The sequence below is a fragment of the Haematobia irritans genome, chromosome 4 (assembly GCF_050003625.1).
Source record: "Haematobia irritans isolate KBUSLIRL chromosome 4, ASM5000362v1, whole genome shotgun sequence".
In the NCBI taxonomy this organism is placed as follows: Eukaryota; Metazoa; Arthropoda; class Insecta; order Diptera; family Muscidae; genus Haematobia; species Haematobia irritans.
In genome coordinates, this window is record NC_134400.1 from 226,120,777 (window position 1) to 226,134,085 (window position 13,309).

Genomic DNA, 13,309 nt, shown 5'->3' on the forward strand with positions numbered 1-13,309 from the left:
GAGTCCCCGCAAGCCAAATTTGGGGGTCCGTTTATATGGGGGCTATACGTAAAAGTGGACCGCTATGGCCCATTTGCAATACCATCCGACCTACATCAATAACAACTACTTGTGCAAGTTTCAAGTGGATAGCTTGTTTCGTTCGGAAGTTAGCGTGATTTCAACAGACGGACGGACGGACATGCTCAGATCGACTCAGAATTTCACCACGACCCAGAATATATATACTTTATGGGGTCTCAGAGCAATATTTCGATGTGTTACAAACGGAATGACAAAGTTAATATACCCCCATCCTATGGTGGAGGGTATAAAAATATGTCTCGGTGGTAATAATTCCTACTCGGAGGATCGCATTCGAAATGTGCCTTCATTATGAATTTTTACAATATATAGGATATTTATCAAAAATTAAGGTTGGAGTTGGCGGTAGTCGTATGTCTTTCAAGCATAGTTGACCTGGTTTGTTCTCTTAATAACTGCCGGAAGTCGTTGACAGTTTCCTGTCACAATATTTTTTAGTCACAATATTTTCTTTCAACATTTTGTAATTACATTTTAATGCGTCAATAGAGGAATTTTAAATCTGATCTTTACATTTTCCATAGAAGAGAAGACAATTTGGGGTTTTTTTGGAGGTAATATTCCTATCTATTTATTGTCCGCCCAATAAGCCAAATCGAGACTATATGTTTACTAGAGTAAATACTAACATTATGAACTGAACTTCAAGCGAATCGAAAAGATATGTCTTTAGAACGCCCAAGAAGCTACATCTAGTGAAGGATCTATATCAGGGGTTGCTACACCGAAGGAAAGTAAACTGTTTTATAGCAAGAATAAACTACTTCGCGCGACAATTTAACTAAATTGTACTCCACATTTTGAGATTTCCAGTTCATAAAATGATTGAGAAATACTTAAAAAGAGGGAAGTTTCTTTGAGCTGTGGAAAATTTCGAAAAAATAATAAAATTTAACTACTAGCAAACATTTTTTTTCAATAAAAATAAATTAGTTTTGGCGTTAGTTTAACTACGGATTTTTTTCTGTGTAGGAGGTATCCGATGAAAACTTCAGAACGCCCAAATCTGGTGATCGTTTTGTAAGGCCCTAAATAACATAATGTATATTCGTCTATATCACATTATGGATCTGAAATAATAATAATTTTACAAATATTTCCTCGAGTGTTCATGCATCGCATTGGGCAGCCACATGTGGCAAGATGCGTGACATTGTCATTGATATTGACATTAAAGAGTCACATACCAAAAAAAAATAATTCTGTAACCAATATACCTCACAATGACAAAAGTAAGATCGATGCCTTTTTAATGCATATCAGGCGGATAGGTAAACACACAGACAAACAAAGACAAACAGACTCTGGGGAAGAAGAAAAAAGGTCATGTCTTCGATCTGTAATTAATCATTGGTTTAAGAAGTGTATTTCGTATTGCATCTGATAATTTTACACAGAAATATTACTCTTGTGTTTTATGTGACACGCTCGGCGCACTCGAATCTGTGTATTTACAAGTGTCAACCTCAGTGATTTCCTTGGAGTAACTTACAGTGTTGCGTCGGAGTTTTCTTGATTTTTTTACCCAGCGAATGGTAGATGCCTTTCTTGATTTTTTTATGGAATATAGTGGAGTCCCTACCCACTCCAGTCTGATGTTTTCAATTCGTTCAATTTGTGTATCAAAATGAATTTCTAAAGTCTCTGGTACTGGAAAATTATCTGCCATAGAGATTTTAATGAGTATTAAAATGTCGGCTTTTCGAAATATTTGAGTTTTTCAAAATTTGAAAAAACAATTTTTCCAAAATTTTTAAAATTCGATTTTTCGAATATTCCACCTGTAAAAAAATTGAAAAAGTTTACTTTTGACTTTCGATTTGACTCGGCTTACAAAAAGTTAAAAAAATAATCGATTAATCGATTTTTAAGATACGATAAGTCGACTTGGAGTTTTCGACTTTTGCATCCCTAATCTGTCACACTTGTAAATTTGATTTCAATCTCAAAGCGAGAAACAAGACCTTTGCGGTAGAAATGCATAAATCATGTAGTGGTCGTTGCATCGAATTCGGGGGCTTGATTAATTGCATTTACATGCCACCACAAGCATCCACTTACACATTCTCCCCTTACCTGGTCTACATAAAAGTTGTGGACATCAATCCAAGGCATCGTTAAAATTGTTTTTATGGACTTTGACTTCTGGTCATTCTTCAGTGCGTAATTAAAAAAAAAAACGTAGACAACCCATCAAGATTTCTTATCAGTCTACCCAAATCTAATCAGTTTAACGAGAATGTATATTTCCTTGCTATTGTCAGTCACATCTGACGTAAGATAATATAAAATTCAATCAGTGGCAAACAAAATATTAAAATGTTAAATAAGTTTATATTGTTGCAAAGCGGAAAATTGACTAAATAAAAACAACTCAATTGAATAGTTCTTGGCTCAACCCCACACAAAATTAACGCCATAAACATAACGTTCGTCCATATAACATTTAAAAAAATTCAAATTGATTCACTCATAATTAGACATTTGGCCTGGAAATAATTTAGGAAACAATTTCAAACATATTAGGTTTGATAATCATTTCATCACCTATCCATTGTATACCAATCCTCTTTGAGTTGGCCCAAGTACCATAATACGAAGATTTTTGTAACAGAAACAATGACGAGGGCCTATAACGAAGCAGACGCCAACAGATCATGCAGAGAAGACATAAACGGAATCAAACAAAATAATCGACAATTAAATAATCCAAAAAGGAAGAACTCCCAACGTGTGATGGTATTTGCCTTTTAGCGCGTGCTTGGTCGAATCCATGTTTTTTTTTTGGTTGTAGTTTTGTCTATTTTTTCACCACTATTTTTATTAACATGATTTCGAAGAGCCCCCTAATGAGCTGATGGTGGTAACACATACCAACCACTTGAAAGCATATAAGCCATCAAGCATCAATCGAGGTGTGATAAGTTAGGAAATCAAGGAGGCCAACACCGCATTCTCAAATAATAACGAGATAAACTTCCAAATACCTCAATCTTGTCCACAATAAATAGACTAACAGACATTGGACCAACCGTTAATGATAAATAGACTACGGAGTTGATTTCGAGTCGATGTATAGGTCTAGGACCATTCAATTTTTTTTACTTTTTTGCAGAGAAAAAAGTGTTTTTATAGGTTACGTATATACATGTCTAGAACCATTACATGGCCATAGAGACCATGTACATTGTTTCCGTGACCATTTAATTTTTTAATTTTTTTGCAGCGAAATGAATTTTATAAAAATATTGAGCAGGTACACACGATTTTCATTTTGCGCGTCAGTCGTGTGTTGATTGTTCCTTGGAATCGATGGAGAATACGGAATTACTGTGTTTTGTGTTTATTTATTTATTCAGAAGTGGCACCTGGTTTTATGAGAACACAAAAAAGGAAAGTGTAATTGAACAAAAAGTATCTGTGTTTGTTCAGCATTTTGAAATATGGAATAATTTATTTTTATTTTTAGTTACATGATGTCTGCGTTGGTACATTTGATGGACACGAAGTAAATATGGAATGATTTCTTATCATTGAAATTGAACCAAAATAGAGTGTGTAAAAATATGTGATGGTTGCTTGCACGACATTGATTTAGTTTATAAATAAACGAATAAATAAAGTTAATTTTGTGTTTTCTTTTCTCAAGTGGCGTCCTTTTTTAGACGGCGAAAATTTTTTTTCATAAAGATCAAAACATTTTAGATTGTGACCATGTTCTTTTAACTGGACATTTTTGACGAATACCATAACATTTTAGATCGTGACCATTGTTTTTTAATGGAAACAAAATTCTTTTTATCAATATAATAACATTTTATTTTTTCTTAGAACCATGTTCACTGAGCCAACATGGTTGCAGGTGACAATGTTACATGATCGCCGCAAAAACAGCTCCTTTATATTATTTTGCTCTTCAAATATGATTGTGACAATCATATTTCTTCTCTGCGAGTAGGAATGGCAAGAAATAGAAGCATGCAATACGTGACTAGCAAAATCAAAACATAGCATAACGTTTTTCTAAGTAACATGAAATTTAATTGCATTTAGTCTTTTCAGTTCAGCTTAAGTTGCCTTGATTATCGTAAGAGTATTTATTAAATTTGAGATTTTTGGGTTTTTTTATATTTACAAATTATAAAAACCCAACAAAAAATGAGTTTCCAAAGATGATTCGTCAGTTTTTTAAACCAGTGCTGCCCAAAATATAGCGAAAGCATCACCCTTTATCCGTTGCCATGTACACTATTCATAAACTAAGCGAACTATTTTTTGTTTGCTCGTTTCCAAGCCGCTTTATTGGATCTTTTTCGAGAGTACGTATAAGTCTTAAATCGCGTGATATACATTTTAGCGAGCTATGCGTAAACCAGCCGATCATTTCCCAACACTGATGTACCCCACCTCGTATATCTTTCATTCAAGCCCAAACCAGGTTCCTTCATAACATAAGAAAGGAATAGGATTGATTCGAGAAATACATCTGTACCACTAAGAGTATCACTATACCATCAACACTTAAAAAGTGTTTGAGACATTTCCATGTAAAATGTCTACAGTGTGGTATTCCTATTGCTTGCCTCTTACTCAGCAGATTTTTTATTGGAATCGTCTTGATTTGGTTAACAAACAAATGGTTGGAATCGTTACATCTGGAGCTTATTTGAATGTCAATATAGGTGGTGAAGTGTTGATGATTGGGACTTTGAAGATCTAAACGTTTTCTAAGTTATGCTGGCTATGAAGAATGCCGTGTGCAAGAAACGTGTGCCCAACTCGTCCTATCATTGGATGCCTGCTGCTTTGCCTGTTGTTGCCCAAGTTTCACCTACATCAGGCGAAGGGGAGACCCATAGGTTCACAACGAACTCACGCACTACTCAGATGAAATGATTACGGAATGGATTGACACCAATTGTTCGATATTTATTCATGGCTCATTGTGCTATTTGATTAATTTCATTTTTCTAATCTCATGTAGGGCAAATGTTTTCATAACTGTCTAAGGCTAGAGTTAAGATCACCCCCTCCCCAACGCTTCCAGCATTCATTGTGATGAAATGAAATCGAGAAAGTCATTATCGCATGGACAGATAGCACAACTATCGCATCATGATCTGCCAAAGATGGATCTGATGAGGATGAGGTATCATTATTTTTGTCATCCTACCTACGCTTTTATGTGATGTGATCTAGCTCCATGATGGAGCTTTGCTAGATGACGGTGATTTAATTGATTTATGTTTGTTGGAAAACAAATATGTACTTAGAGAGCGAGTGAACAAAATATCTGTTGTACACATGTATTAAAAAATTATAATTAAATTAATTATGTTTGTGTTTCTAAATAAAACAAACTGACAAAGACGATCTGGGTACACTTTGAAAAATCAAAAGCTTAAGCGAAAATGTATAATGGAGTATATGGAGTTACCATGCATACACATGGTCGTTAAAATCGAAATTCTTGCTTCGACCAATCACCAAAAAGTTTTTCAGAGGTGGATTATCCCATCTCAGTAATGCTGGTGACATTTTGAGTGCTTCTCTAAGTGATTCTATTCTGCTGGTTTCACCGCAACGTGGAACGCCGTTCGGACTCGGCTATAAAAAGGAGGTCCCTTGTTATTGCGCTCAACCTGGAATCGGGCAACACTCAGTAATAAGAGAGAAGTTCACCACTGAGGTCACAATGGACTGAATAGCTTAATTGAGCCTGATTCGAATTATTTGGAGTGGAATGGCAAACAAAAATTTCGGACGAAGACCATATAGCTCTCAAAAAGATTCGACACTCTAACATAAAGCACGTTGAAACCAATAGAAAACCAATATAAAAAGAAGTTACCTTCACTGTTAGAAAAATATGTTTTTCATATGTTCCGATATAAACAAAATGTGTTTCGCGCACAATTTTAAAACACAATATATTTAAGTGCAAACATGTAATGTTCCTAAACTAACACTAAATGTTTGGGACATCTATATTAATATGTTAGAATATATTATGTTTGGGGCATGAATGTTTCATAAAAATCATATGTGTGAATGCAAACATATATACATTTACAAATTTCGACTAAACATACATATGTTGTGATATTTTATTCAAAGCGTCAGAGAGAGTATAGAGAAAGAAATAGAGATGGAAACCGGGAGAGTTGACGAAAGATATAAACATAACACAACTAAAGAATCAAAAGAGAACAATTTCTGTGAAACCGCTTGTATGTTGTTTTGGAAAACTGTTTTATGATAAGGCCAAAAATTTGATATGCTTAAGTCTAAATATTATTTAATTTGAATAATGAGAATAGACATTCGGAACCAAGAGAATAGACATTTGAAAAACAAACAGCATATGTTTTCGCCTTGAGAGCAGCATTTTATGTATGTGTGGACATGTGTTTTGTTTATCATTTTGGCATTATGGACACAATTTTTTTCTTGGTTCGTTGACAGAAATCGGAACGTACGAGGAGTAAGTCAAAATATTCAAGCAAAGGAAATAAAAAAAACGGTGGAAAATATACAAAAATTACAAAGGGATCTTCATAAAAATAACGAAAGGGCACTATGCTTTTTTTAGAGTTGGGACAGTAAAATGAAATAAGGAGGAAATAGTGAAAAATTACACAGTAAAATGTATAAAAGCAATGTTTAGTTCCTCCTTATTAATAAGTAGTCCACGAGGAGTTGACGGACACCTTCAAATATAAAAGCGGGCATTAAGTTCGAGTTTTGCAGCTAAAACAATTTAAAAAGTTTAGTTTCTTTAAAATGAATTATTAAAGAAACATAAAAGGCATTTTAGAGCGATGGTGTTAAATGCTAGTAAAAAACAGTTCACGCCAGTTTTTTGTTACAAAATTGTTATTTTTGCAAAAAAAAAAAATAATATTTTATCCAAAAATCAGTCAATTTCGTTTATATCAAGCACTGTTATTGACTATAAATCTTTAATAACCCACATTTCGAAGTTTCATTATAAAAAGTATAAATACAAATGTTATTTTTTGGGCTCAAAATGCTTCCAAACATATAATATGTTCACATAAAACAAACATATTAATGTTTCGGCAGTATCCCATAATATATGTGCTTCCTGCAAAATATGTTTGGAACATATGTTAAAGAAGCGATTTTTTTTGAGGGTGTTGTTATTGAGCTAAACGTCGAAGCGGGCAGTACTATAGCACTCATTGATAAAAGAGAAGTCATCCACATGTGGTGTCATAATGGACTGAATAGTGTTGAGAGTATACCTAACCAAACCTACACCCTTAAAAAAATCGCTTATGTAACATATACCCCAAACACATTTTGCTTCAAGCATATATATTTTCAGGATTGGTCCAAACAAAATATTGTTTGTATTGTTCAAACATATTATGTTTCCCCTTAGGACATACACTGGTAGAAAAAAATTTATATGAAATTTTCTTTGTGTGGATATATTTTTAAGGAGCCAATGGGTTACTTCCATTATTTTACTTGGTTTACTAGGTTTCTCTTCCTAAAAACATATATGTTTATAGGCTATTTCTAAATTAATATATGTTTGCATCTAAGCATATTATATTTACAAACATTTTATGTCCCAAACATAATAGGTTCTAACATATTAAAATATATGTCCCAAACATGTTATGCTAGTTTATGAACATTATATGCTTGCACTTAAAAATATTGTGTTAAAAAATTTGAGTTCCAAACATATAATTTTTACATCCAAACATATGAAAAACAGTATTTTTCGTCCGTGTAGGAATGCCTAAAATAACACGTTCCGCACTATGAAAAAGTCTTTGAATTGGAATGAACCAAAATACCGGCAAATCGCATGTAGCAGCTCGCGATCTGACGGTGATGTCACATTGGACTGAATAGTCTAAGTTAACTTAAAAAGCTGGTATACCTAACTCAACCTAAGGATGCCTAAAGTAGCACCTTCCGCACTATCACGCTGTGGCTGTAAGCAGCAAAAAGGAGCAAACTGATGATATCTCATATCGGTTAAAAATACGAATTGTCTTTTGGTGCAATGTAATCAGCAGCGTCAATTTAGTTGACATTGCATCAAATATATTGATTTTTTCTAGTGTATTTACAATTGCTAGACAAAATTGAAGAGCATCATTTTTTAATACTAAAAGGTTGGCGTTTATTTATGATTTATTCAGTCGCACGGCAATTCCGTTCGACGCTGACTTCATTTGAGGAGCCAGAAGCAGGCCATAATAAATGAAGCAACATTACTTTTCATTGTACATCTGTCTGTCCGTGCAGCTATTTTATGAGGCGTTAGATTGGTAATGTTTTTTAATGTCTGGCGAAGTACGAAACGAATAATCGTAGATTTCTATCTGGTGTGTGGGTTGCTGGTTGCAGGCGTGTAAAGTTACGATTTGTTTTAATCATTATTTCATCTCCACTATTTGTTTCATGTAAATCTAGCTGGCTGATTTTCTTTACAGAAATATATCTCATCGATGATTGATTATAATAAGCTTTATTAAAAATGGGCACTTCATTCATTAATTAAATAAATGAAAACGGTATTTCTCTAATTGGGCTAATTTTTTATTCCCATAAAAAAAAAAAATTAGAAAAAAAACATTGTAAGATTTCATCTGCAAGAATAGGCCTATCGTAAATATTTGTGTTTGAGCTTTATGTTGCGGTCACACTGGTCAAATATTTAATGGAAATCAAATACTAGTAAACAAAAAGCGAAATAATATGAACACCTCAAACATGTATCAAGAGAATATGAAGGAACATGGTACATTATTCCTTCCTTGGGTGCAATTTTTGTACACAGAAAAAAATTTCCGTAGTTAAACTAACGCCAAATTTAACTTATTTTTATTGCAAAAAAATTATTTGTTTGTAATTCAATTTTATTACTTTTTGCGAAATTTTCCACAGCCCAATGAAATTTTTTTTTTTTAAGTATGTCTCAAATAGTTTATGAACTAAACGTGGGTATAAAGTTCAATGACCGTACACAAGTTCATTTTTAACTAAAACAAATGAAAATTTTCGTACGATTCCCAAAAGTAGTAAGAATGAACTACAGTATGGTGAAAATGGTCATGATTTGGAGCCAATGATTTTCTTCTTTACTTTTAGTTAATTTTTTTTTCAATGAGAGGGAATAATTTCAAGAACAACAGTTAAAAAGTACAACATGGTACTAAATTTTCCTGGTTTTAACAACACTTCGTGGAAATCTCAAAACATGGAGTACAAAATAGTTCAATTTTCGCGCGAGGTAGTTCATTTTTCCTATAAAACAGTTTACTTTTTTTTCGGTGTACACATATAATATATTGGTGGGTGTTTTATATGTGAACTAAAATGTATAAACATGTATAGCTAGGATTGTGTAGATTAGTATCTGTGATTTTCTTTTCAATAACTTAGTAATACCAATTCCCTTCAAAAAGCTCGTATAAAAAATTATAACCAAAGTTTTTTTTTGTTAACGGGATATAGAAAAACTCTGATAATCAAGTATCTTATTTTAATCACATATCGACCATTTTCATTCTTATATTGATCTTAATTTTTGTCAAAACTCCATATTAATTTTAAATAATTCGGGGGTTAAGTATACTTAAGAATCTCGGGTAAAACCGATACTACGTTCGGATTGTCGTTTTTACACGATTGCATTTCTTGAATAATTAAATAAAACAACTTTTCGAATAAAAGCACTTCATTATTTCCATTCAATTTATAATTAAAGTGGCGAAAAAATATTAATTAAATTTTTGATTTTAGTGACTAATCTCGAACTTATTACCCACCTTGAGACGATGACTTCCCCGAGCTTAAGTAGATTTTTCAAAAATTCGGCAGGTCCTCTGGTTTACACAGAAAAAAAATTAAACTGTTTTATATGAATGAACTAACGCGTGCAAAAATTCAACTAAATTGTACTCCATATTTTGAGATTTCCACACAATGTTGTTAAAACTAGGAAAATTTAATGCCCTGGTGTACTTTTTAACTATAACTCACGAAATTACACCCTCTCATAGAAGAACAAACATGAACTAAAAGTAAAGAAGAAAAACATTGACGCCCAATAATGACCATTTCAACCATATATAGTTAATTATTACTAATTTTGGGAATCGTACGAAAATTGTATTTAGCTTAAGTTCATATTGAACTTATGTGTATGGGCATTGAAGTTTTTTACCCACGTTTACTTCATAAAATGTTTGAGACATACCTAAAGAAAGGAAAATTTCATTGGACTGTGGAAAGTTTCGAACAAAATAAAGTTTAATTGCAAACAAATATTATTTTGCAAAAAAATAAGTTAAAATTAGCGTTAGTATGACTACGGATTTTTTTTTTTTTGGTTTCGATGTAGGGTTGCCCTATAGGCCTTTAGTTCTATTTAGTCACCGTAGTGATTCGGACCATCGTTCCTTTTGTACAAAAGAACTAGTTCCTTCAAATCGTTGCATCGTTCCTTTTCGTTCCGGCTTGTATATTTGTCATCGCTGCCAACCATTAAAGACAAGACCAAACTTTTAAGAAAAATCTACCAAATTTAAGAAAAAAAAAATTATCAAAATTTGATTTTCTAGAAAATTTGGCACAATTTTATTTCTCTACAAAATTTTTTCGAAATTTTATTTTTTAGAAAATTTGGCAAAATTTTATTTCTCTACCTCTATCTCTATCCCACCTCAGTAATGCTGGTGACATTTCTGAGTGTTTCCAAGCTTCTCTAGGTGGTTTCACTGCAATGTGGACTCGGCTATAAAAAGTAGGTCCCTTGTCATTGAGCTTAACATGGAATCGGGCAGCACTCAGTGATAAGAGAGAAGTTCACCAATGTGGTATCACAATGGACTGAATAGTCTAAGTGAGCCTGATACATCGGGCTGCCACCTAACCTAACCATTTCTTTCCAAAATTTTTTCGAAATTTTATTTTTTAGAAAATTATGTCCAAATTTTACTTCTTTTGGAAATTTTGTCCAAATAAGAAAGATAAATAATCTAGAAAATTTTGTCCAAATTTTATTTTTCCCCAAATTTTATTTTTCTAGAAAATTTTGCCAAAATTTTATATCTATGGAAATATTTTTTTAGAAAATTTTGCTAAAATTTTATTTCTATGGAAAATTTTGCCAACATTTTATTTCTTTGGAAAATTTTGCCAAAATTTTATTTCTTTGGAAAATTTTGCCAAAATTTTATTTCTATAGAAAATTTAGCAAAAATTTTATTTTTATAGAATATTTTATTTTTATTGAAAATGTTGGCAAATTGTAGAAATAGAAACAAATTTTCAAAATTTCATTTCTATAGAAAACGTTCTCAACATTTTATTTCTATACAAAATTGAAGTACGTCTTAGTTGGAGAGGAATATTTTACAAATCTACCAAAACATCAAGAATTTTACCAATCTACCAAACAGTAAAAAATATCTTTTTTGGTAGAATTCTACCAACTGAGGCAACTGTGACCAAAAGTCAAAATATCAAGCTGCTATCCTCGGAACGTTGGAGCGTAGATTGCAAATAAAAATAAATGACAAAAGGAACGATGAGAGCGAAAGAAATTGAACTGGTGACAATCGTTCCTTTTAGTGAACCGTTCATTGGAACTAGTTCGTTCCGGAACGACACAACACTGGTTCTATTTCACTTGTTTCCAATAGCCTTATAATGAGATATCAGTCTGTTCGGTGACATAAGACTTTTCTTCAGTGTTATAATTGGAATTAATCTCCGTTTAATTCATTTCGAAGTATTAAACAAACATTAAATCTTGATTTAATTTATATTTGATTTTTGAAAATGAAGTATGAAAAGTGTCCTACGTGAGTCACTAAATGGGATTCCCCCACATACTGTCGCTTCAAATGCGATGACAAATATTCCTCTAATTATATTTTTATGCTGATAATAACAAATGTCCAATATGTAAATTTTTAAACATTACTTTTCTTTTAAGACCAAGACGCAAACACGCCAGCTATCAATAAACCACGAGACATTAATGGCCCATACAAGGTTCATAAATTATTTTCAAAACTGGCGCATACGTGAAAAATAGACGTTAATATTAGTTTTGACAATAAAACGGCACTGTAAGCCGAAGCCATGAAAAATAGACGCAAAGTTTTACAGTCTAGACGTCATACATACATGCGATTCGAAGAAACATAAAAGGGAAGTAGAAATAGGCTAAGGATATTCCTGCCTGCTCCGCCACGGCTCATCCGTATTTGAATTGATATTAAAAAAGTGAATATCAACACAATTCATCCTATGGACATTGTAACCCCCACCCGTTCTCTTTTTCAAGTTTGAAATAGCCATTCATTGCGTGCTTAATTCATTTAGGCCTTCTGTTTTACAGCAGAGCCAAAACGAAAAGGCCACTGGTGTTTGGCTTGTGATGTGCCATGACTTGTTTTATGTATTTCTCAGCTTATTTCGGAACGTATCATCAATAATAAAGTGAAATGTATAAAAAAATACCAGCATAGTACTATGATCCTCTAATAGACTAGTGTTTGTGGTTGGGCATGTGTGCTATTCACTCCTCCGACTACCCCAGCGGCGGAAATCGCTCTTCGTAAGGCCTTTTAAAAGGCATTTATTTGCAGACACAAGGCATTGACTTCCCATTACATATTCATTGATTTTTTACACAGGGTGTCATAGCCGACCAAGGGCTCCGACTTCAACTTACAGCATAAGGGCTAAAATTAGGTCATTATTTTAAGGCCTTTTAGGATTGCCTCAAATAAGTTCTTTATAATGTGTGATAAAATAAGGCCTTTTGTAATGTATACATCAAAAGGCTTTATGAAGCATATATAAATAGAGACCTCTTAATAGGAGTTTAAAATAATGCCAATTTAATGCCTTTTTATGAAGGATGTTTAAAAGGCCTTGTTTACATACCTTATATAGGACCTACTCCAAATTTCATATATAAATAAGAAATCCAAAATTTGTGAAGAATTCTTTTTACTTTATTTTGTACTATATAAAATTGTACTATAAAAAATAAATCACCTTCTTCATAGGAACTGATTTCGTATTGGACGTCTGATTTCCACATATTGAACAGAACATTGGCTTTCATGGCAAAAGTTGCCGCTAAATAAATACGTAAAATTATTATAAAATTATTATTATAATGTAATTCAATATAGTATAATATTCATCAAAAAGT